This window comes from Macaca nemestrina, chromosome 2 (assembly GCF_043159975.1).
Source record: "Macaca nemestrina isolate mMacNem1 chromosome 2, mMacNem.hap1, whole genome shotgun sequence".
Taxonomy (NCBI): domain Eukaryota; kingdom Metazoa; phylum Chordata; class Mammalia; order Primates; family Cercopithecidae; genus Macaca; species Macaca nemestrina.
In genome coordinates, this window is record NC_092126.1 from 191,820,657 (window position 1) to 191,848,004 (window position 27,348).

The following is a 27,348-nucleotide window of genomic DNA, read 5'->3' on the forward strand; positions in this document are numbered from 1 at the left end:
TGACTTTTCTAATTGAATATCAACTTTGTATTGCTTTTGATCATGTCTATTACCATTCAGAAAGTTATTCTCACTATCCAAGACACTTGGTATTGACTGTTTTTGTATAATGATATACTGCACACTATACAGAGATGTACTTATCATCTTTCAAGAATTTAAAATATAAGATAATAATGATGTAGGTTAATATGATTTAAAACACATTGTCAAATGGAATAACTGTCTCCCCCATGATAGCATTCAAGTATGGGGGTACCAAATCAACAAAGTTGATAATTTTTCCACACATTGATACATATAAGAATTAATAAAGATAGGAAATCCAGCAACATTTCATTTTATTTGTGGGATATCTTGTGTGTGCACTCACACGTGCATGTGTGGCTATCTGAAACTTTAGTAAAACTATAAGCTCCTAACATTCAAATTGGTCTATTTTTCTACACATAATACCTTACATTTATAAATACCTTTGTAACCAATATTGTTATTTTGATACCAAAATATTATGAGATTTTAAAGGGGGGAGCATAATTATTATATCCATTTTTCAGGTAAGTAAACGAAAACACAAAAAAGTTTAGAGACTTGACCAAGATGGTATTACTAATAAGAAGATCAGGTAGTATTAGTTCATTGAGCTTTCATTTTCTAGTTAAACATGCATTTGCTAATTCTGTTAACCTTATTTTAGTCACTAGTCACTACGTACAGAAGGATTAAAGGCATGTTCTTTGCTCATTCAGACTGAGGATGGGGGAGATATTTTGTAGACATAAACTATACATACATATAGTAAGTTCAATTATAAATTTATATAAATAACAGCTGTAGAATCCCAGTAAATTAACTAGCAATTTCTGCAGACACTCTAGGTAGCTTTTATTGAGAATATGATTGTTAAGTACTTCTGAGCTGAGAAAATCAAAATGGTAAATTAATCTGGTCTAGAGGTAAAGTTGGAAATGCACACGGGGCCAGATTGTAAAGAATGTTTACATCAGGTTAAGAATATTTGATTTTTCACTCTTTTACCCATTTGCTTTTTGCCACTTCCTGTTGACCTCCAAGTACTACCAAAACAAAAAACAAACAAGCTAACAAATTCTATAAAATATAGAAACAATGCTTAAAATGTAAAAAAAAAGTCAGGAGAGCATTGCTATAGAAACTAATTAAAAATATTTCCAGAAATAGTTTCTGTAAGTCATGGTCAAATGCTGCCAAATGATAAGACAGGATGAGGGCTGAAGATTGTTTTGTGCATTTATCAATTTGGAGGTGACTGAAGATTTCAGTAAGAACACTCAGAAGAGAGTGGTATTTCCATAGCCACTCAATTAAGCCCCTCTTCTTGCATAGAATTGTGTTTGGAAACTTAGTTCTTTCCTTAATTACATTTTCCTGTCATGTTTCAAATTTGCTCAAGGTTCACTTCTCTGCACATGAAACTGAAAAATGAATCTAAACTAGTGCATTTCATGAGAGTAGATGGATTAACTTATCCCTCAATGAAAACTTGCATTTAATAATTGCCTAGATAACTTTTGTTTTATATACCAGAAAAGGCAAAAGCCCCTTCACTGATATGCTGCAACGAGGGAGGTGAGTGAAATGCTGGGGGCTGGGTGTCACTCTTGTTTTTAGAAGGAATGTTACTAAGACATTACCATATGCTATATGAAGAATAAACCATTGACATCTATAGTAATCAATAGCTTCTAAATTTGCCTTCAGTGTAAAGTAAGGCAAGAATTTTAATTTGAGAATGTCAAATAACTGCAGGAACTTACATTTTCCATCATGTTACTTCCCTTGTCAAAAACTTTCAATGTTTCTTGAGTGATAAATTGTATAACCTTAGATCATCAATGTAAACTGGTCATCAGTTCCTTCTTCTATACAAATGGCATGATGCTTTCTTTTTAGTATCATTTGGGATTTAAATAAAACATAAATAAAGCAGTTAATACAGTGTATGCATCTTCAAATATGGTCATTATATAGGAAATAAAAGACAGATCCATAGGCTCATTTGCTAACCTAGTACCAAGCTAGTACACTTCCTGATGCTACCCTAAGCTTACTTTGCATTTGGAATATGTTAAGCGACTTACCTTTTAATTAAAAATTAATCTTTTCAGTTTATATATATATATATATATTTTTTTGATTCACCCACAATGTTCTAAATCTGACCATCTTCATTCATTAAAACACTGCAGACATATTTTTAATGTCAGGTTTTAAAATCACCCCTGTTTATTATAGCCAAAAGTTATTTTCTTTCATGAATTCCCATGACACATCATTCCCACCTTTTACAGAATTGTATTTTTGTGGCAAATACCATAGGTTGGCCCACTCAATACCCCTTCCACATTCTTTGACTTCCTTTTCCTGAATCATAGAGGCTACACAATAATAAGTAACAAAATCAGGTCATGAAGATTATCCATGTGTCATTGCCCATAGCTTTTTAAATTTTGTCAAAGATGGAAAGGAAAATGAATTTTGGTACTGAATTCCTCCTTTGGTGCCTGCATTTCTCATGAACTCTCCCTCCTATATAAGAGTAATTTTCAAGTAACTACGTAGGTATATTAACAACTAGAGTCATATCATTCCCTTGCTAATTATAATTCATATTCTGACTTCAATTTATATTTTCTATTGAGTAAGGACAGCTAGAAGGAAACAAGTGGTATAGAAGCTGGAAGAAAAATAATAATTCCTATTTATATACCAGATACATTCATGTTTATTGGCTTTATTGTGTCTTTTAATCATTTTAAGATGTTTGCTAAATAGTTCCAATCTTGCAGTATTTTACAGATGGATAATTGAAGCCTTAATATTTGGAATCAAAAAGGATTAAACTCAAAGAAACAGGATAGAATGGTGGTTACCAGGGGCTGGAGAATGACAGTTGGTCATAGATCACAAAAATATGAGTTGGATAAGAGGAATAAGTTCAAGAGCTCTATTGTATAACATGGTGACAATAGGTAATAACAATGTATTCTATACTTGAGAATTGCTAAGAGAGATTTTAAGAGTTCTTAACACAAATAATATATGAGGTAATACATATGTGAATTAGTTTGATGTAGACATTCCATAATGTATACATATTTCATGTTGCACACCATAAATATATACAGTTTTTGTCGATTAAAAATAAATAAATGAAATAAGACAGATAAAGTAGGTAATTTTGTTAAAATCGCATACTAGGTTACGATGCTGGGATTCAAATCTGTGAGTTTTTGATTTTATGATCTCAATCATTTTCAACTTTACCACATTGCCTCATTCGTTACTTTAAATGTGAAAGTGAGTACCACTAGGCACAAGACACCTTTTACCTTTACCAATTAGATCTTATCTAGCCTAGTAACCACTTTTTAAAATGCTGTAAAGATTATCCCAGTGGTTTTCTGGTGTGTTAGGCTGTTTAGCACTGCTGTAAAAACCTGCACAAGACTGGATAATTTGTTAAAAAGAAAAAAAAAGAGGTTTAATTGAGTCATAGTTCCACATGGCTGGAGAGGCCTCAGGAAACTTAAAATCATGGCAGAAGGGGAAGCAGGCATATCCTATATGGTGACAGGAGAGACAGCATATGAAGGAGGAACTGTCAAACATGTATAAAACTGTCAGATCTGATGAGAACTCACTATCATGAGAACAGCAGGGGGGAACGACCCCCATAATCTAATCACTTCCCTCTCTCTACATGTGAGTATTACTGGTCCTTCTCTTGACACATGGGGATTACAATTTGAGATAAGATTTGGGTGGGGACACAGAGCCAAACAGTATCATTCTGTCCCTGGCCCTTCCCAAATTTCATGTCTTTTCACATTTCAAAACCAATCATGCCTTCCCAACAGTCCCCCAAAGTCTTAACTCATTTCAGCATTAACTCAAAAGTCCACAGTCCAAAGTCTCATCTGAGACAAGGCAAGTCCCTTCTACCTATGAACCCATAAAATCAAAAGCAAGTTAGTTACTTTCAAGATGTAATGGGGATACAGACATTGGATAAATGCTTCCATTCCTAATGGTAGAAATTGGTCAAAACAAAGGGCCTACAGGCCCCATACAAGTCCGAAATCCAGTAGGGCAGTCATTAAATCTTAAAGCTCCAAAATAATGTTTTTTGACTCCATGTCTCAAATCCAGGGCATGCTGATGCAAGGGATGGGCTTCCATAGCCTTAGGCAGCTCCTTCACAGGCTGATATTGAATGCCTGTGACTTTTCCAGGCACACAGTGCAAGCTGCTAGTGGATCTACCATTTTGGGGTCTGAAGGATGGTGACATCTTCTCACAACTTCACTAGGCAGTGACCAATGGAGACTCTGTGTGGGGGCTCTGACCCCACATTTCCCTTCCACATTGCCCTAGCAAAGTTTCTCCATGAGGGCCCTACCCCTGCAGCAGACTTCTGCCTGGACAACCAGGCATTGCTATACATTGTCTGAAATGTAGGTGGAGATTCCCAAACCTCAATTCTTGACTTTTGTGCACATGCAGGCCCAATACCACGTAGAAGCCACCAAGGCTTGGGGCTTGCACCCTCTGAAGCAACTGCCTAAGCTGTACTTTGGTCCCTTTTAGCCACAGCTGGAGCTGGAGCAGCTGGGACACAGGGCACCAAGTCCTGAGTCTGCAAAGAGCAGAGTGGCCCTGGACCAGGCCCAAGAAACCATTTTTCCCTCCTAGGTCTCTGGGCCTGTGATTGTAGGGGCTGCCACCAAGATCTCTGACATGCCCTGGAGATATTTTCCCCATTGTCTTGGTGATTAACATTCAGCTTCTCATTACTTATGCAAATTTCTGCAGCAGGTTGAATTTATTCTCATAAAATGAGTTTTTCTTTTCTATTGCATCACCAGGCTGCAAATTTTCCAAACGTTTATGCTCTGCTTCCCTTTAAAACCTAAGTTCCTATTTCAGATCATCTCTCTCAGGTTCAAAGTTCCACAGATCCGTAGGGCAGGGGCAAAATTCCACCAGTCCCTTTGCTAAGGCATAGAGAGTGGCCTTTGCTCCACTTCCCAAGAAGTTCCTCATCTCCACCTGAGACCACCTCAGCCTGGACTTCATGGTCCATATCACTATCAGCATTTTGGTCAAAACCATTAAATAATCCTAGGAAGATCCAAATTTTCCCACATCTTCCTGTCTTCTGAGCCCTCCAAACTCTACCAACCTCTGCCCATTACCGAGTTCCAAAGTTGCTTCCACGTTTTCTGTATCTTTATAGCAGTACCCCACTCTTTGTACTAATTAACTATGTTAGTCCATTTTCACATTGCTATAAAAGACTGCCCACGACTGAGTAATTTATAGGTTTAATTGACTCACAGTTCTGCATGGCTGGGGAGGCCTCAGGAAATGTAAAATCACAGCAGGAGAGGAAGCAAGCATTTCTTACATGGTGGCAGGTGAGAGTGTATATGAAAGACAAACTATCAAACACTTATAAAACCATCAGATCTCATCAGAACTCACTCACTATCATGAGAAAACATGGGGGAAACTACCCCCATGATCCAAACACTTCCCTCTCTCAACACATGGGGATTACAATTCAAGATGAGATTTGAGTAGGGGCACAAAGCCACACCATATCATTTGGAGATTACTTTCACTGGCTCATGAGAATCACTGGGCGCATTTCTTTCTGACTCTGTGTTCAGTGACTTCATGCTGAGAGCTTGAAATTGATCATATTGGGAATATTTACACTATGGAAATTGGCAAACTTCATGAATCAGGGCTTTTCCTCTTTCTCCCCAAGCTTTGTTTTTAAACATTTCCCAGAACACCACTAGTCAAAACACTTTCATTTGGAATACATCTTTTCATAATTTTAATATTAACACTTTTCTTTTGCTATTATATACAATTCAGGACTGTTTCATCTGTTGACATTTGAGAAATCATTGTCATGTCCTTTATGTTTCAAAGACATCCCATTATTTTAAAAAAGCCCAGTAATTTCAATTTTTCCCTATTTACTCCTAGATCTCCTTTGTTCTTTTTTAAAATTGCAGTTTCAATGTGCAGTCCTGCCAAGAACTATCACATTGAAGTAGTTTGAGTGTTTGTCTGTAGGGAGGCTTTTTTTTTTTTTATTAAAATAGAATTCCATTGAATAACCTGGAAGTAAATGAACTGCAAGGGTAGATCTATGGTAAATCATTCAGAGAAACCAGTGAGCCAGAGTACTGGATAATCTCCAATTTTGCCACTATGGTTCATATATAATTTTAAGTATTTAATATATGATAATCCAAGAAGTATGAAATGAGGAACATTTCTGAACTAAGGGAAAAAACAAATTAATAAGTTATCTGAAATCAGGATTACTTTCTAGTACCTACTATATGGCCTATTGGCACATAAAAACAAAGTCAAGTTATCTGGGGAATAGCAAGAGGAAGTTTTAATATTCTAAGCTTGTAAGAGCTGATAGAAGATCTATCTCAGATGAGTTCCATGTCAGTATATACACATACTAGTCAAATGCTTCTTAAAATTAACTCCTGTGCAAAGTAACTGTGATTTCTTCTTCACATGAAATATAAACTGTGTCAAAGTCACAAGTTGGGGAACATACATATTTTCAAGATTGCATGTACTTCCTCATCTACCTGAGTTCAGATTGAAATACTTTATAAACCAGTAAAAGAGGAAACAACAGAGCCATTTTTAGAAAATGACTAGTGATACCAATATCTTCCTGGTCAAAGTTTCAGGAATTTCCATTGAAATAGTGTGATTCAGTTTGATGGAAGCCACAGAGGATGGAAATATAACAATATTAAATTTCACCTTCAAAAAAGCTGTCTAGAAGGTAGATAAAGATAATGCTGGCTGATTCAATCTTCCACACCCTGAGTGAATGGGTCAAAGAATGGCATCAAAAGAAAGTATGGGGAGAAATGGAAGTCATTTCTATGCCCACTGTCTGCTTGGGACCTTGGGAAAAATGCCTACATCCAGAAATGTGTGGTTTGGTCAAGCGTAAAATGAGGCACTGCTAAAGTTTATTATAGTAAAGACAGCAACATCAAATGGAATGAACAACGACGTTTCCGATGAAAGAAGTTTCTTTTGGGACTGTTTTTTCCTTCCATTTCCTGTCAGGCTATAAGATCTGAAAATGCTAAGGAATTCAAAGCATGACCTATATCAGTTTCTAGTAGAATCCATATAAACTCCATTTGGCTATAAGTTAAAATTGACTAAACATGTATTTTTTCCAAAAGAAGAAATAAATGAAGAAATTATTCATCCATAAAAAGAGACAATGACAAAAGAGAAAGAAATGACAAAAGAAAAAATAAAACACTGAAACTTGTTTGATCAGGTAAAATGGAACCTGATATTTATGGTAGCTAATTAAAAAATAATGTGAGTTCATCTACTGAAAGGAAAAACATAACCAGATTGTGTATCCAGATTGGGTAAAAAACTTTAACAATATTTTGCTTTTAAGAAAAATTCAATAAAATGACTCAGGCCCACAAACTTTAGGCAGACTTAAAGGAAAAATAATAAGGCTAACATTAGACAAGATGAATGTAATAAAATAAAGTAAATTTCTCATAGAAATATCGGACAATCATGTATTTTTAAGTGCCCCCAAATCGAACACCATAGCATACAAATAAGCATAAGATGGTTAAGTCCAGTGGAAGATAGACAAATATTATTATAGAAGGAGACTTCAGTGCATTTCTAGCAATCATATACAATAACATAAGAATATGGAATGCTGAATACAATGCTGTGTTATCAGTGTAGTATCCAGTATGTAATTTGCTGTTTGTCAAATGTACAGTGGTACTTATTACAAATTAAATGCATATAAATCAAAAAAGAAAAGCTTAGTTAAGCATGTCAATTAGAAATCATGCTAACTACATTTTCTAGCCAAAATGTAATATTAAAACTGTGCATCAACTGAAAATACTTAAAACTCCAAATATGCATGTTTGAAATAGCTTCTTAAAAATAACTTTTTGAGTCAAAGAAGGACCCTTAATTGAAGGACACACTATTTGGTTTGCACGATTGAGAGTGATTTATAATACTTAAAATGGGCTAGCTCTCTAAATATAATTATATGCTATTATTTAGTACATGAAGCAGAAAAAATATTGCTGAGTTAAAAGTTTTACATTCAAAATATTGTCTATTATTTTTAACCCCATTTTCTATGTGATGATATATTGACTGGTTTAAATAGCCAAGAAAATCAAATAAAAATCTATTCATATTAATAAGAATTAAGCAAATTAAATAGATAAAAGGTAAATGAATAAAAATATATGACTTTTCTGTAAACTAGCCGAAATCAAAAGAAAATGTAATAATATGTTAGGACCCAAAACAAGTCTCAACGAACTTTTAAAAATAGAAATTACACAAAATATTTTCTCAGACTACAATAAAACTAGAAATCAATAAAAAGAGCAACTTTGTAAACTATACAAATTAAATAACTTGCTCCTGAACAACCACTGGGTCAAGGAAGAAATTACAGTGGAAATCAAAACAATTCTAGAAACAAACAAAAATTCAAACACAACATATCAAAATCTATGGGATACGGCAAAAGCAGTGCTAAGAAGAAAGCTGATAGAATAAATGCCCACATAAAAAAGTAGAAAGATTTCAAATAGACAATTTAAAGATGCACTTTAAGGAGCTAGAAATGCAAGAACAAACCAAATCCCTAATAAGTGAAGGAAAGAACTAATAAAGATCAGAGCAGAACTAAATAAAGTAGAGGCAAATGAAAAAATGCAAAGGATAAATGAAATGAAAAGTTTGTGTCTTGAAAGATAATCAAAATAAATAAACCACTTGATAGATTAACCAGGAAATAAAAGAAAGAAGGCCCAAGCAAAATCAGATATGAAAAAAAGACATTACAACTGATATCACAGATATGCAAAGGATCATCAGACACTATTATGAACAATTATACATTAAAAAATTAGAAAATCTAGAGGAAATAAATTCCTGGACTCATACAACTGAACAAGATTGAATCAGGAAGAAATTAAAAATGTGAACAGATCAATAACAATAAGATTTAATTAGTAATAAACAGTCTCCCAACAACAGAAGTACAGGTCCTAATGGTTTCACTGCCAAATTCTATCAAACTATCAGAGAAGAACTAACTCCAATTCTCCTCAAACTATTCCAAAAAATTGGAGAGGAGAAAATTCTACCTAACTTATTCTATGATGCCAGCATTATCCTGATACCAAAACCAGACAAGGGCACAACAAAGGAAAACTACTGGCCAATATACTGATAAACATAGATACAGAAATTCTCAACAAAATGCTAGCAAACCAAATCCAACAGCACATAAAAAAATAATATACCACAATCAAATGGGATTTATCCCAGGGAAGCAAGAATGGTTTGATGCATGCAAATTAATAAACATGATACATCACATCAACAGACTGAAGTACAAAAAACATATGATGATCTCAATAGACATGGAAGAAGCATTTAATAAAATTCATCATATCTTCATGGAAAAATTTTTCAACAAACTAGGCATAGAAGGAACATACTTCAGCATAATAAAGGTCAAACATAACAAACCCCAGGTAATACCATGCTGACTGAAGAAAGACTGAAAGCCTTTCCCCTAATAACCAGAACAAGACACAAGGCTGACAATTTTCACCACTCCTATTTAGTATATTACTGGAAGTCCTAGCAAGAGCCATCAGGCAAGAGAAAGAAAGAAAAGGCAATCAAACTGGAAAAGAAATCAAATTGTCCCTCTTTGCTGATGATACGATCTTATATATAAAAAAACCTAAAGATTCAATCAAAAACTCTTAGACCTGATAAATTCAATAAAGTTGCAGAATACGAAATCAGTGTATAAAAATTGGAATCATTTCTATATGCTAATTAACGTACTAATAAATAAATCAAGAAGGCAATCCCATTTACAATAGCTACAAAAATAAAAAATACCTAGGAATAAATGTAACCAAGGAAATGGAAGATTTCTAAAAGGAATACTGCAAAACACTGTTGAAATAAATTAAAGGGGACACAAAAGGAAAGATAGTCCATGCTCATGGATCAGTAGAGTAAATATCCTTTAAATGATCATACTGCCCCTTGTGATCTACAGATTCAATGCAATCTCTAACAAAATACCCATGAGATTTTTTAGAGAAATAGAAAAAAATTCATAAAATTTGTGTGGAACCTAAAAGAGCCCAAATAGCCAAAGCAATCCTGAGTGAAAAGAACAAAGCTGGAGATACCACACTACTTGAACTCAATATATTACAAGGCTATGGTAACTAAGATAGCATAGTACTAAAACAGACACAGAGACCAATGGAATAGAATACAGAACCCAGAAATAAGTCTACATATTTACAGCCAACTGATTTTTGTCAAGGGTTCCAAGAACATACATTGAGGAAAGAGTCTCTTCAATAAATGGTCTAGGAAAACTGAATGTAGAAAGTGAAACTAAATTAATCTCTCTCACCATATCCAAAATCAACTCAAAGTGGATTAAAGACTTAAAGATTAGACCTAAAACCATAAAAACCCTAGAAGAAAACCTAGGCAATACCATTCAGGACATAGGCATGGGCAAGGACTTCATGACTAAAACACCAAAAGCAATGGCAACAAAAGCCAAAATAAACAAATGGGATCTAATTAAACTAAAGAGCTTCCGCACAGTGAAATAAACTACCATCAGAGTGAACAGGCAACCTATAGAATGGGAGAAAATTTTTGCAATCTACCCATCTGACAAAGGGCTAATATCCAGAATCTACAAATAACTTAAACAAATTTACAAGAAAAAAATCAAACAACCCACCAAAAAGTGGGCAAAGCATACGAACAGACACTTTTCAAAAGAAGACATCTATGCAGCCAAGAAACACATGAAAAAATGCTCATCAGCACTGGTCATCAGAGAAATGCAAATCAAAACCACAATGAGATACCATCTCACAACAGTTAGAATGGCGATCATTAAAAAGTCAGGAAGCAACAGGTGCTGGAGAGCATGTGGAGAAATAGAAACGCTTTTACACTGTTGGTGGGATTGTAAACTAGTTCAACCATTGTGGAAGATAGTGTGGTGATTCTTCAAGGATCTAGAACTAGAAATACCATTTGACCCAGACATCCCATTACTGGGGATATACCCAAAGGATTATAAATCATGCTACTATAAAGACACATGCACACGTATGTTTATTGCGGCACTATTCACAATAACAAAGACTTGGAACCAACCCAAATGTCCATCAATGATAGAACTGGCTTAAGAAAATGTGGCACATATACACCATGGAATACTATGCAGCCATATAAAGGATGAGTTCATGTCCTTTACAAGGACATGAATGAAGCTGGAAACCATCATTCTGAGCAAACTATCACAAGGACAGAAAAGCAAACACCACATGTTCTCACTCATAGGTGGGAATTGAAAAATGAGATCACTTGGACACAGGGCAGGGAACATCACGCACCAGGGCCTGTCATGGGGTAGGGGGATTGGTGAGGGATAGCATTAGGAGAAATACCTAATGTAAATGAGTTAATGGGCACAGCAAACCAACACAGCACATGTATACATATGTAACAAACCACATTATGCACATGTACCCTAGAACTTAAATTATAACAAAAAAAAGTAAAAAAAAAGTTTTAAAAAAAGACTTAAATGTAAGATTCAAAACAATTAAGCTCCTAGAAGAAAACAGGCAAAGCACTTCAGGACATTGGTTTAGGAAGAGATTATGGCTAAGTCCTCAAAAGCATTGACAAGAGAAACAAAATTGGACTATATTAAACTAAAAATCTTCTTCACAGCAAAGCATTAATCAGCAGAGTGAAGAGACAACCTGATGAATGGGAGAAAATATTTCCAAACTCTTCATCTGACGAGGGACTAATATCTAGAATATATGATGAACTCAACAGAAAAAATAAAACAAATAATTCCATTAAAAAGTGGGCAAAGGACAAGGAAAATGTAAATCATAACCACAGTGAGTTATCATTTTACCCAGGTTAAAATGGCTATTTTTAAAAAGACAAAAAATTACAGGTGCTCATAAGGAAACAGAGAAACAGAACTTTTATACACATTGATGGGAATATAAATTGTACAGCCACTATGGAAAACAGTATGGAGATTTCTCAAAAAACTAAAAATATAATCCAGCAACTCTACTACCAGATATGTATTCAAAGGAAAAGCAATTAGTATATCAAAGCATACCTGTACTTAAATGTTTATTGCAGCATTATTCATAATAGCAAAGATACGGAATCAACCTAATTGTCCATCAGTGGATGAACAGAAAAAGAAAATGTGGGATACATACACAATGGAATACTATTTTCCAATAAAAAAGAATGAAATCATGTCATTTGCAATCATATAGATGAAGATGGTGGTCATTATGTTAAGAGAAATAAGCCAGACACAGAGACAAATTTCATACGTTCTTACTCATATGTGTGAGCTAAAAGTAGTTGATCTCGTAAAAGAAATGAATGTGCGTGTAAATGAGGCAAAGAAAAGTGTTTGGTTAATGAGTACAAACATGCAGTTAGTTAGAAGGCATAAGTTCTAATGTCTGATAGCAGAATATGGTAACTATAGTTAGCAACAGTGTACAGCACATCTGTTTTTATTTTATTTTATTTTTTTAAGTTCCAGGGTACACATGCAGGAGGTGCAGATTTGTTACACAGGTAAATGTGTGCCATAGTGGTTTGCTGCATTTATCAACCCATCACCTAGGTATTAAGCCCAGCGTGCATTAGCTATTTTCCCTAATTCATATTTCAAAGTAGCTAGAAGAATTTGAAATGTTCCCAACACATGGAAGTGATAAATACCCAAGCTGATAGATACTCTAAATAGCCTGACTTGATCATTACACATTTTATCCATGCAACAAAATATTATATGTACTCTCTATATATGTAAAATACTATACATCAATTTTAAAATAAAAAATGATATGAAACACACAGGAAAAACCCGAATAAGAAATGTGTGGAACTCACAGGAAGTCAATTATAAAACTTTATTGACAAACATGAAACATCTAAATTAATTGAGAGACAATGTATTTCCCTGTGAGAAATCCAGTCAGTCATTTCACATTCATCTATACTCAAACTGCTATTCTAATAAATACCTTAGCTTTTTTGCTATCTCACAAAATTGCCCATGCTCACTAAGGAGGAACAAACAGAAGAGAATAAAGAAAATTTTGGAGAAGAGTGGTAAAAAAAATCCTTGCTCTACAAGTTGTTAATATATTATAAAATTTACAATAACTAAAAGTAATATATTCCTGCTGCAACAATCAAATAAGGGAGCAATTAAATAGAACTCATCATGTTAAACAGAAACACCCAGTAGATGGTAAAATTAATGTTTCATAACAGTTGGGATAGAATGACTTTCAAAGATATGGCATTAGTGTTGACTCTAGAAAAAAAGATTATGATAACAACTTATCACACATGATACATAAAAATGAATTTCAGCTTCATCAAAAGTCTAAATTAAAATAAATAAGGTAATAAAAATCAGAAGATATAAAGAAATGCCCAACAGATCTTTAGATGGAAAGTTGCAAGCTTACTGTTGGTTTTAGAAAACTGAAACCAAACCAAAGTAAAAAAGTTGAAATGTTAAACTACATAAAATTTAAAATTACTTATCATCAATAATTTCCATGAAACAAGTTCAAAGACATCAACGGAGGAGAAAATTTGCAGCATACAACAGACAAAGCTTTGGAAAAACAAATACTTCTATAGTAATATGAGCAAAAAGCACTGCCAGATAACTCAAAAAGGAGGAATTCAGGTAACAACAAAAATAAGAAAAATACTGATATTCAACTTTCTAGATAATCAAATGGGAAATATACTAAAATCAAGAATTGAGATATATAATTTTGGCTATCAACTCAGCAAAATTTTTTATAAAGCTAAGATATACCACTCAATAATACTCAATTGTTTTTTGAGAATGTTGTTGTAAAATTTTAGAGAATTTTTTTTCTTTTTTGAGCAATGAGGTCTTGCTGTGTTTCCCAGGCTGCCCCAACACCTGGGCTCAAGCATTACTCACATTTCAGCCTCCCGAATAGCTGGGACCACAGGCATGCACCACCAAGCCTTGCTTTTATTTTATTATTTAAAAAGTTTCATAAATATATGCATGTTTTCAACAATGAAGAAAATGTTATTAAAATAAAATCACATTTTTATATATCAGAAACACCTGCACGGTGAGAAATGAGAAACAAAATACTTTTTAGTTTTAAGTGTAAATATTGCAATTCATTATTATTTTAAACCTGACAAATAATAAAAAGATAAAACACATAAATGAAATCCAAGGAGAATACAGTTTTTTGTCTAGTAACTTAGGGTCAAAGAGCAACAAAATATATAGCTGGAAAATGATAGGACTGAGTTGTAATGTGGATTTGTGTGCCCAGTTTCACCATTTATCTGCTCTTGGCTATAAAACAAACCATCTCTGGGAATCACTTCCCTCTTCTGTAAAATGGGGATAATCCTTCTTGTCCACCCTTGAAAATAACATGTAATAAAATATCTAAATGAAACCGTAAAAATAATCAGTTTATTCTCAAGTTACCATGATTGTACTCATGGAATTATATATAGTTCTATATTATTCTTCTACCTACTCAATTGTTTGTATACTAGGCAGAAGAATTCCTTCTACTTTTCATTTTGGAAGATCTGATCTGACTTTTATATGCTTTAGAATTCATTCACTCAGAAAGCACTTCCCTACTGTAACACGAATTGTACATATTTTGTATCTTATGTCAAATTAGATGCTTATTCTGAGTAATGTTCCCATATATGACACTGGTTTTACCATAACCTTTCTGAATATCACTGCAGAAGTGAAATTGTCTACTTACAATTTCACAATAGTATGATGCTTTCATATACTTTTTTTTTTTCATTAATTTTAACCATGACCTGAGAAACTTGGGATATAACTTTTTTTTTTCTTTTATCATACTTTAAGTTCTAGGGTACATGTGCACAATGTGCAGGTTTGTTACATATGTATACATGTGACATGTTGGTGTGCTGCACCCATTAACTCGTCATTTACATTAGGTATATCTCCTAATGCTATCCCATCCCCCTGCCCCCACCCCACGACAGGCCTCGGTGTGTGATGTTCCCCTTCCTGTGTCCAAGTGTTCTCACAGAGAATACTGTAAACACCTCTATGCAAATAAACTAGAAAATCTAGAAGAAATGGATAATTTCCTGGACACTTACACTCTCCCAAGACTAAACCAGGAAGAAGTTGAATCCCTGAATAGCCCAATAACAGGCTCTAAAATTGAGGCAATAATTAATAGCCTACAAACCAAAAAAAAGTCCAGGACCAGACGGATTCACAGCCGAATTCTACCAGAGGTACAAGAAGGAGCTGGTATCATTCCTTCTGAAACTATTCCAATCAACAGAAAAAGAGGGAATCCTCCCTAGCTCATTTTATGAGGCCAGCATCATCTGATACCAAAGCCTGGCAGAGACACAACAAAAAAAGAGAATTTTAGACCAATATCCCTGATGAACATCAATGCAAAAATCCTCAATAAAATACTGGCTTTCATATACTTTTTAAAAAGTGCCTCAATCTGGACAGAATTTCCCCCCTTAGATCCTGAGGATAGCAATGATGTTCAATGAGACATTGCACCTGCTTTTAGTGAGAGGGTAAATCGGGAATATATATATAGAAAGGAAGTTTGCATAGAATTGAGCTAAATCTTGGTAAACTTCTTTAAGACAAAAATGAAGTTTGTAAGGATTTTAATCCATACACTTGAAGGCCCTTTCCAGGATTATGACTAAGATAAATAATATTTTTTCTCTTCTGATATCTTCTAAAATTGATGGTGACTGAGTGAACTTAATCAGGAGAGAGAGGGGAAAGGAAAATTCACAGATGAATTTGAGAGAAAATGGATTTTGGAGCATTTGAAATCCTGGTTCCTTTTCTCAAAACAGAAAGGCTCCAAATCATACAATCTAGACTTTATTTATGAAAGGTAAGAATAGACAGCTCCATTGCTTTTATTTCAACCAGAATTACTAAGATTGAAGGGTCCTCCTTGGCTTGTCAAGCAGCTGCCAAGATTCTAAAAAACTGCCAAAAGATGCCTTGAATTATTAGTGCTGTCTTGTGGTAGCTGCACTTGATGAAACATAAACAGAATGTTGCAATGGGCACTTTCCAAATCTGCGACTTATTATTTCAAACATTATTTAATAAAAAGGCATGAAAATATGCAACTAACCTATTTACTTTTACATGTACCATAAAACTGATCTCCCCTTGCTTGTAAGCATGTGCCAAATTTGTCTTTTTCTGATGTTACTTAGCTATTAATACAATGGTCAGGAACTGTGCTTCCTATGATAATCAGAAAAAAATCAAGCCAGGAGCGATGGCTCATGCCTGTAATCCCAGCAGTTTGGGTGGGCCGAGGCAGGAGGACTGCTTGAAGTCAGGAATTTAAGACTAGCCTAGGCAATATCATGACATACTGTCTGCACAAGGAAAATGGAAAAATTAGCCTCGCATGGTGGTGTGGGCCTGTAGTTCTAGCTGCTTTGGAGGTTGAGGTGGGCAGATCACTTGGCCCCCAAATTTCAAGGTTGCAGTGAGCTGTGATCATGCTACTACTGCACTCTAGCCTGGATGACAAAACAAGACCATGTCTCAAAAAAAAAAGAAGAATGAGAGAAAGAGGAAAGAAGCAAGGAAGGAAGGAGGGAAGGAAGGAAAGAAAGAAGAAGGGAGGGAGGGAGGGAGCAAGGGAGGGAGGAAAGGAAGGAAGGAAAGAAGAAGGGAGGGAGGGAGGGAGCAAGGGAGGGAGGGAGGGAGGGAGCAAGGGAGGGAGGGAGGGAGGGAGCAAGGGAAAGAAAGAAAAATAAAGAAAGAAAAGGAAAGAAGGAAGGAAGGAAAGAAAAAGAAAGAAAGAAAGAAAGAAAGAGAGAGAGAGAAAGAAAGAGAAAGAAAGAAAGAAAGAAAGAAAGAAAGAAAGAAAGAAAGAAAGAAAGAAAGAAAGAAAACAAAGCCATGCTTTATATATTTTCCTAAATATCACAAATGACTTAAAAACAAACTATTAAAGGATCAAAACATAATTATAAAATAAGGACTTTTCATGTCTAGGTATTTGGATATAATCTCGACTAGTTTAATGTATATACTGCTTTTTACTTCTATAAACTATCTATCTCCAATACGAAAGGAAAATATCTTGGATCCCCAAAATCACTAAGGAAAACTCAAGCTGCAAGCTGCTTAGGGCAAACCTGCCTCCCATTCTATACAAAGTTATCCCTCTGCTCACTGAGACAGCCTCCTTTGAAAAGGCTAATCAGAAACTCAAAGGAATGCAACTGTGTGTGTCTCACCTATCTGTGATCTGGAAGGTCCCTCCCCACTAGTCTTCCTTCCCTTGCTTCAAGATGTCCCGCCTTTCCAGACTGAATCAACGTACTTCTTACATATATTGACTGATGCCTCATGTCTCCCTAAAATGTGTAAAACCAAGTGGTGCCCTGACCAGCTTGGGCACATGTCGTCAGAACTTCCTGAGGCTGTGTCACAGGCACACCCTCAACCTTGGCAAAACCAACTTTCTAAATTAATTGAGACCTATTTCAGATTTTCTGGGTTCACACAAACAAGATTTTACTCCACTAATTTTTCACTATAAGTATGCTACTACACTGATATACTATAAGGTATAAGATGAGGAGATAACACAAAAAGAAAAAGAAAGATTGAAGCTAAATTAGCGCCAAAGACCTTTGAATCCTAGATAAGCTAGAAAGGTAAGCCTCTGCAAAAGATGAGTGCTTATTAATAACTCCAGATTTAACTCAGATATTTTTGTTCAATATTGGTTGACATTGTTTTGAAATAGATGAAAGTTTGATATAAGGAAAATGTAACCCCATAATCATTTCCAAAAAAGGAATAGAAATAACTATAGTAATGTAAATTTATATTGTATACAAAAAATAAAGGCAGTTTAAAGTGGGTTATTGAGTGAGGCTATATACTTTTCATTTCTTGATATTTTGTTATATAAGAGAAACAGCCATCTGTCTTAAAGACTGTAGGTACAGAAGATTACATTAGGAAGCTTCTCTGGGGTTTTATTTTGTCTTTTTATGAAAAAGTTTGAAAGAGAGAAATGCCATAGACAGAGTCACCAATGAACAGAGAAAGACAATTTTTTGAGATGATTTCTAGAAAATCACTCCTACTCAACGGTAGTTGTAAAGTGTTACATAACATGGCTTGTTTACAGTTGCTCTTAACTTAGGCAACAGGGGAGTCACAGAAGTTTCCCTTTGATACTGTTTGTGCTGAGCACTACAGTTCATTCAGTCTGTAAGATACAGAGACAGAAACGACTCCATTTCTGCCTTCCAGGTACTCACTAGCCTAACTGGAGAGAACAGATATGTAAATTAATAAAATACAAATAGCATGGTGAATGCACTATGGATATTTACAAAAGGTTCACAGCTAGTTTAGAGGAGTGAATTACTTTTTAGCAAAGGAAGAAGTCTGGGAAGGAAAACAAATCCATGTAAATTTCGGCAAATGACTAAGAATTTGCCAGGTGGAAGGAAGGATATTCAGAGCTGAGAGAAGAAAGGAAAACCTTTGTCAGAGAAGTGTGAGTAGTTCCCTATTGCTGAGCATAGCTAGTGGGCTGGCAAGGAAGAGTGGCTGGAAGTAAAGTTGGAGCAGGAATTCAGAGGAAGAAGGACTTGGAAGGATGAGCTACAGGGCTTGGCTTGTTTCCAGAATGACATGAGGAGCCACTAAAGGATTTTAAGCATGAGACAGAACTAATCCCTAAAATTAATTTGGTGGCAGTATGGGGAAAATGAATAATGAGGGCAAGGTTAGATTCAGGGAGATGAGTTTGGAAGGTATTAAAAGAGTCTAGGCTAAGCATATTGACTAAATAAGTAATGAATGATCAGGAAAGTATAGTATATTCGAGACACCCATCTAACAGTAGACTGACTGCATCCAGTTGAGTCTGGAGGAAAACTTTAAAAAAGAAATTTGGGAGAGTCTCTCTAATAGAGTATGGACTATATGAGGCTTAAACATTTAGGGGAGAAAGATGAGTTTAATTATGAACCTGTTAACTGAGCATAGAGGTCATCCATCTGTCCATGTCGCCATCTTAAGGGCTTTTAGTTTAATAGGGAGGATTGGGCTGGACATGCAGAAGAGAGGGGAATTTACCCCAATACTGGGATGTATCCTACTGATGCTACTCAGTGGACTACTTGTACAAGCTCATGGAATTACATAATGTTGTATCAGATAGTGACGGTTTTATTCTCCTTTCAATTTCCTTTCCCTTTGGATTAACCACTTCGAAGACTTCTAACTTGGTGGAAATTTGTTCTTAACTTTTGCTCATCTACTTTTTACTTCAAGAGAATGTTAGCCTCAGGCTCAAGTCTTTTAGCTGACAATAAATACCTAATTAAAATTTCATAGTATCACTATGTTGTTTGCTAGATTCTTTTTATCATTTCATCTTATATGTTTGGAGTAGTATCCATTTTCCATTAACAATATTGATAAGAATTTTATTTTTATTGATATTTTAAAATATGATTCAATTTAAAGAAATGATATAAAGAAGAAATAGTGTTGCGTGCGGGTCTGAAAAAAATCATGAAGGCAGTATGTATAAGGACTTGGATACGCAAAAGGGGACTATTAGTGGGTAATGCTAGAACTGAGAGTCACCTTCACATTTGGACAAACTAGGATTCATCATCTCATTTGGAATTGCTGAAATTACAGTAACTGATGAAATTTTTGTATAAGAAAGTCTAGGAAAGATTCCCAGCTCTCACTGATGGGCTTCAGTGGTCTGCTAATTGTCTAAAATTATCTGCAAATATTTGTATCTATGTGCATTTTTCCCTTGGGGAGAAATGACATAGTTTGTTTTTATTTTCATTTTTTCCTGTTTTTGTTTTGAGACTCTCAAAGGGATCTTTGACCAAAACGTAAAATGGAAGTGAATGAACAAGAGAGCTAAGAATGGGCAATGGAAAAGGATCCCCAAACGAATGGAGAAGTAAAAATCAAAGATACAGTAAGGGGACCGAGAGAGTGCTGTTAGAGATTTCACAGGAAAGACAAGTATCTCTGAGCCTCAGGAAAAATAAGGCATGAATGATTAATGGTTAGCTCTGTCCAGTGTTCCTGAGTCGTTCAGTGAGCTGAGGTTTCAGGGATCAGTAGCTTCTGATTTAATAATATAGTGACTGTTGCCAAAGTAGTTTCATGGCTTGGTGGGAGTGGAATCCGTCCTGTGATGGGAGAGGAGTTAATGGAAGTGGAGGAGCTGGTGACAGGAAATAAAAATTAGCTTTTTTTTTTTTTTTTTTTTTTTTAAGAGAAGATAGCTGAGCAAAGATCAAATGGGACTCTAGCTATGGCGGTGGGGGCTCAGGGTCATGACAGCTTTGCTGTTTTTATGGATGGGAGTGATATAATCTTAATACCTTTAAATAACAAAGTCATGAAATACAGAAGAGGCTCAAGTTGCAGGTGGTTAAAAGAATTGTTTATGAAGCAAAATTCAGATTGGAGTGGGGGCAGTTGTGGGACCCAGAGCAGAGAGGGTGGTCAGCATGGCAGTAGACCTGGAGGGAAGCAGAGGAGCTTAGCAGATAGACATACAGGAGTTGGAACTGGTGAGGGAGATTCATTCCTGAGAACCTCTGAAGTCCCAGTAAAGGACTGTCCTGAGACTGAAGGGAGAGGGGGCAGAGACAGTGTTAGTTTGGAGCATGTGGGAAACTGGAGGGAGTGGCAACCAATGGTAAGAAAGATTTGATGAGAGGTTGACGATCTGAACAACAAGACCTGAGACTTTATGATGCCATCAACTGCAATCGTTCATACAACTGTCCCAAGCACACTTAGCTTTAGGAATGTAGGATGCTGGCCAAAGGACAGATCCAAATCTGGGAGTTTCTGGGAAATGGCACTGTCCCTGTTCCTCATCCTGCTAGTTCCCTCTCTTACTAGCACCAGGCATGCCATCCCCTACCACTTATTAAAGGATTTGCTCCCACAGTAGTCCTTTTTGTGCCCCCGTCAGCTTTGCCTTCTGTGTAGTTTATCCTCATTGGTTTACTTCTGACATTAATAACTCCCATTTTAAAAACAAGTATCCAAGGCCCACTCCAGCTACTTTTAATCTTCTTTTTGAAACTTTTTCAGAGTTATGTTATACATAGTATTCATTTCCTTATAACCCATTCTTTATTTTCTTTTATATTTTAAACTACATTTTTTTTTTCAGATTCATGTGTGAAGTTTTATTTAGGGTTTTGAATAGCTAATCTATGTGCACATGATTCAAAGGTATTAAAGTATATAAAAATAGAGTTTATCTTCCTTCTATCATTTTACCCTACCATCCAGTTTCCCTCCTTGTAGAAAACTACTATTATCTACTGTTTTTAAAATATATTTTCACATAAAGGCTCATTTTTCTTCGTTCTGTAATAAATGAAAGTATTTCAAACATACTGCATTGCAACTTTTTCTGCTAACTTAGCAGACTTTGCAGATCTTTTAATTTTAACATATGGAAAGCTACCTAATAATTTTAACACCTGGACAGTATTCCATTGAATATATATACAGTTGTTCCTAGTTATCTATTAGGCATAGGCCCACGCCCCCCTCGCCCCACCCAGTGAATGCCTGAAACCATGAATAACTCCAAACTCTCTATATATACACTATGTTTTTCCCTATCCATACATACCTATGGTAAACTTTAATTCATCAATTAGGCACAGTAAGAGATTACCAACAATAACTAATAACAAAGAACAATTAGAACAATACTCAGAATGACATGCAATTTACAACATGATTTTTGTATGTCTGAGATTTTCCATTTAATATTTTTAGACTGCAGTTGACTGCCAGTAGCTGAAACTAGGGAAAGTGAAACTGAATAAGGAGGGACTACTATATATAGATTATTTGGCTTGTGTTCTATGTATACGTATTTATGTTGTTTTCAATTGTTTGCTTATATACAAAACTGCAAAGAGTAACTGTGAACATCTATTATTATTTTACTTAAGTGCAGACATATCTGTAAGATAAATTCCTAGAACTGGAATCACTAGGTCACCAATCTATGTTCAACTCTTAAAGATCAATCTTGTCACTACCATTTTGACTGAAATAGCTTTTATGAAGGTAATGTAAAATTCCAAGATAATTCTTTCCCTTTACATAATTTTGTACTTTAGCAACATTGGACACAGCTGATCATCACTTCCTTTTTTCTTTAAAAAAAAAATTCTTCTTTTGGCTTCCATAATATCACACCCTTCTGGATTTTTCCCTATTCCACTAACTGCTCCTTCTCAGTTTCCTTTTATGGCTCCTACCCTCTTCAATATCCATATTTTGGACTGCTCTAGAACTCTTTTCTCAGCTTGATCCTTTAAATACATTCTTCCCTGAAATTATTTCATAAAATCCCATTCTTTTAAATGCCATTTATATAATGATGACTCACACATTCTTATCTCCAACTCTGGCTTTTTCCTTGAGCTCTGTCCCATCTACCCCTGTTATGCCTGCACCTGGATATCTAGTAAGCGGCTCAAAATGTAACTGTTCCTTAGTCTTCTTTTATCAGTTGGTGACAACTGCATTTTTTTCCTGTTGCTCTGGTCATAAATCTAGACATGAGCCTCAATTCCTTTCCTTCCAACACCAACCATATCTAATCTATCATCAAGTCTTGTCACCTTTGCCTCCAAATACATCCAGAATTCACACACTTCTCACCATCTCTACAATACATCCTGGTTAAAGACTAGGCTGGCAAACACTAGTGACTGTCTGACAGCCTTCTTCCTTCCCCTCTTGTCTTCCAACAGAAACTCTCCACAGAATAGCAAGAAGTCATTGGTGAAACAGTTTCCTGCTGAAATGCTTTCACATCTTCCCACTGTACATAGAAGAAAACAGGAACTCTGTACCCTAGGTTAAATGGACACATATTACTTCTGAGAGAAGGACATAACACAAAGAAATTGGAAAGATTATGAAATTCATAGAGTTTCCCCTTTTACATACTCACTGATGTAATTTTTGCCTATTTATGTTCATTTCTAGGCTCTAAAATATGTCCCTTTTGTTCCTTTTCAAGTGGAAGGATCATGTCTGTTTCAGATGTCAATTTTGAGTTTTCCTACTGCACTTCAAGGGTTCTTCACTTTTAGATCAGAAATTAGTATTTCTTCTCTAATTTAAAGCTGAGGGAATGGAAAAGCAAAGTTTCCACTTCCAGGGCACAGGAACTGTGGTTCTAGGTTGGATCACTACATATGTTTCCCTAGGGGTTTCTGGACCTGGCCATTAAAAGATTAATAGTGCTTTCAGCTAACAACCAGAAGGCAACACACAGCATCTTGTTTACCCTGCCTCAAACAGCATCCCATCCATCTTTCATATAGGAAAAGAAAGAGAATCCTGCCATGGTTTTGCAAATATCGCTATGTCCATGTTGTTTTACATTATCCAGTTATTACTAATGTACCAGAGAGTGCCCTTCAAACATCCTTAAAATGATTCCAGTAAAAGTTAATCAAATTAAAAAAAGACCACATTTGCTAGATAAGAAAATTTAAACTATCACTCCTTTTATTTCGGATTAAGAAGTAAGTTGGCCAGGCGCTGTGGCTCACGCCTGTAATTCCAACACTTTGGGAGGCCAAGGCGGGCAGATCACAAGGTCAGAAGATCGAGACCATCCTGGCCAACGTGGTGAAACCCCGTCTCTACTAAAAATACAAATCAGCTGGGCGTGGTGGCACATGCCTGTAATCCCAGCTACTCAGGAGGCTGAGGCAGGAGAATCACTTGAACCAGGGAGTCAGAGGTTGCAATGAGCTGAGATTGCACAACTGCACTCCAGACTGGTGACACAGAGAGACTCCATCTCAAAAAAAAGAATCAGTTATAATTTTGAAAGTCTTTGGAAAAATATGCACCCAACTTTAAATAAAAACAAAATATTTTCTAAGCAAAGTATGTGTATAATTTTAATTAACAGCTTTATAGTAGTCTTTATAAGAACAATAAAACCTTAATATAACTAGTTAAGTAAAACAATCATTTTTAAAAAGTGAACAAATTGACTTTACAAATGTGCTGTTGCTCAATCCCACCCATTTATATAATAAAATTTGGCTAATGAGGCAAAAATGGCAGAAAGTGCATTATTCTTTAAAGTCCTCATTCCAACAAATAAGTTATTTGTATGTTGTTGAAAGGGAACAACCCCTTAATATAACTTAAGCTCATTAGCTCTGTAATAAGCCTACGTGGATGAAACGTGAATAAATGATTCATACTAACTGAAAGATGTGTGGAAAAATACACTGAACTTCCTTGGATTAAAAATTAGTAAAATAAGTTATTTTCACAGGAACTCCTAAGTTAATATTAGGCAAGTGTAAAATTTATTCTAGAAACATCCGAGTTTGTTCCTTCATTGAACCACCTCTCCCAAAGCTTAGAAAACCCCTTTTGATGGCAAACAGTGAATAAATACTTTCATTCTCAAGACTGACTTTGAAACAAAGATTAGAACGGGGTTGGGGGGGAAGCAAGAACGACTCTTTCCTTAGGGAGGGCACGAAGTGGTGATGCTTGGACCTGTTTATGAGTTTTGGGAGGGGAAAATGGAGAGGAGGAAGAGGAAGAGACTGTAAGCCCACAGGCGATGGCAGAGTCTTCCTCAGATTTGCTTCTGCTGTGGATACCCTCACTTTATCAGCGGAAGGTAGCCCAGAGTCCATTCCACCTCTCGCAAGAAACACACAGACAAATGGGGCACACCAAACGTAAGCATCATTAGACTGTTGATCATCAAATCAAATTTCAAAGACTTGTATGTAAACGGAACTAGAGCGAAACCCATTTTAAAATTTGTACTGTTTTCCTGTTTTCTCTCTCTCTCTCTTTTTTTCTTTTTTTTTGGCATAGCACATCTACTAAAATTTAATCAAATTGCAATAATTATATATCTGTTCCAGAAGATGGGGGAGAAGTTAATGCCACCTGCTGATGTCATCTTAAATATTCACCTAACAAATCATCTTAACTATATTACCATCGTCAAGGTGCCTGGGAAGTAATTAACATGCAGGAAAAACAAAATCTATTCCGTAGGGCTTCTTCCAAAGTGCCTGTCCTTGGGAAAGGCTCTCTTATCCAGGGCCCCATCAGTGGCCACCTCTTTCATGCAAACTGAAATAACCTCAACATCAAATCCAGCATTGGAATCTCCCCAAATGCCCATCTCCGTTTGCATTTTTTTCTCCTCATCCCTGAGGTCTCCCAGCCCCTTTAGGGGCAGGAACCCTGAGGATGAACCCTCATTCTGCCGGCCTCTCGAATTCCTCTTTCTCTTTTTCTTGATCATCCCTCCAAACAGGAAGGCGCCGACAACCCTACCTTGAGTCAGACCTGCGGCAGCCAGGCAAGCTGCAGCTGCGAGGTGGAAGCTCTCTCCGACCCTTTTACCTCAATGGTTCGTACCCGCGGGAAATTAAGTTGGAAAACTGCAAGCGATTTCCGATCTACGGCTTCTTCCAGCTCCTCACATTTATCTTACCGTCCCCCACGTGAATCCTCCCAAGATCCCACCGAGAGATGGATTCGAAGACTCTCCCCTCTTTCTACTGCTGGATTCTGGCCCGTGCCCGGTCTCTCTCCACCCCAGCGGCTCCCCGAGGTAGGAGCGCCGGGAGCCTGCGCCCTCAGTGGGATCTCGCAGGCTTGGACTGCCACCCCTCGCCCTTGGGCCCGGGTCAGACCCCTCCCTCCCTCCCAGCCTTGACCACTGTCTCCGCCTAGCACCACGAAACTTCGCCCCCAGGGAGCAGGGGTTGTGGGCAGAAAGAGGAAAGGGCAGTTCTTGAATTCCTGCGCTGTTGGATCAAAGTAGTGTGGGAAAGGACTTGGCGCCGGCTTCCCAGCGTTTCCGCGGAGAGCAGGCGCTGTCCAGCCTCCCACTCCCCATGTCCCCACGCCCCTTCCCCACCTGCGCGCCAGCTGCGGGCGTGATGCGCACTCCCGGGCTCAGCGCTGTTCCGCACACTCACCCCCAGCGCTCCCTGCAGCAGTCGGAGCTGGCAAGGTGGCGCCCCCAGCCCCGGGGCGCGGGAGGGCAGGGGCGACCCCACGGGGCGGGAGGACAGCGGCGCCTGTCGCCAGCTTTCGGGGCCACGGCGGTGACTGCGCGCGGGGGAAGTCTTGCGCCGCCCTTGCGGGTCCCGTGCGCCTGCGGGCAAGCGGAGGTCCGAGGCTCTCCAGCACGCCTAGCACCCCTCTCTTCTTGCCTTCCTCGCTTCCTTCCTTCAACACCCCTCTCTCCCTTTCTCTCTTGCTTCTGTCACTTTTTCGCCTCCCTGCCTCTTCGCTCCTCCGTCTTCTCCCTCCCCTTTCACTGATGCGTGGAAAAGGGCGGGGGAGAAAAAGAGTCCCGTCTCTTTAACTTGAGTGGTACCTTGGAGATTATCTGTTCATGGCATCTGAAAATGACGTGAATCACTTTTCCGAAAACATTTAAAATAAAATGATTTTTGCCTCATATTTTTTCATCTTTGCGTCTTCTTCCCAGTGACTCTTTTTATCCAGCTGGGTGGCTAACAATGAGAGAGGTCAGATAAAGAAAGCAAAACGGGAATTATAGGTAGCGGGCTTTGGAAGTGGGATCGTGAACAGCCCTTGAGTGGGCCCAGGAATTAATTTACCCACAATTTCATAAAGAAGGCACTTTCTGAAAAAGAAGTGGTGTTGGAGCATGAGAAGGAAGATAGGCAAGAGAATAGGGTCAGGATTTATTCACAATTTTATTCTCAGGCATCTCTGATGGTTTATCCAGGAGATGCTTTAGCATATGCTTGTAGTGCTTTGACCCGGAGAGAATATGTGAACTTTTCCGTTTCTGGCCTTAAATCTTTTTCGACTAATGTTTGGTAGCCTGAAAAGATTCCAGTTAGCCTGCCAGGAATTCCCCAAACCTGCTTTAAAAGACCTTAGAAACTTGAATGCTTCTTGGAAAGTGGCAATTTTTCACCACTGGAGCA

At 36.8% G+C, this 27,348-nt stretch overlaps 1 protein-coding gene across 4 annotated transcripts in view; it reads right to left on the reverse strand.

The window, feature by feature from the left end:
* LOC105477400 (5-hydroxytryptamine receptor 1F) overlaps positions 1–26,725 on the reverse strand; it is a 206,194-nt gene extending 179,469 nt beyond the window's left edge. For 2 of the 4 annotated variants that reach the window (XM_011733862.2, XM_071092566.1), the window contains exon 1: positions 25,872–26,261. The gene's annotated coding sequence lies outside the window, so the exon portion shown is untranslated. Of the gene's footprint in view, positions 1–25,871; positions 26,262–26,300 lie in introns of those variants that run through there. The other 2 variants (XM_011733868.3, XM_011733865.3) reach the window with 2 other exon arrangements.
* Positions 26,726–27,348: the final 623 nt, after the last annotated feature.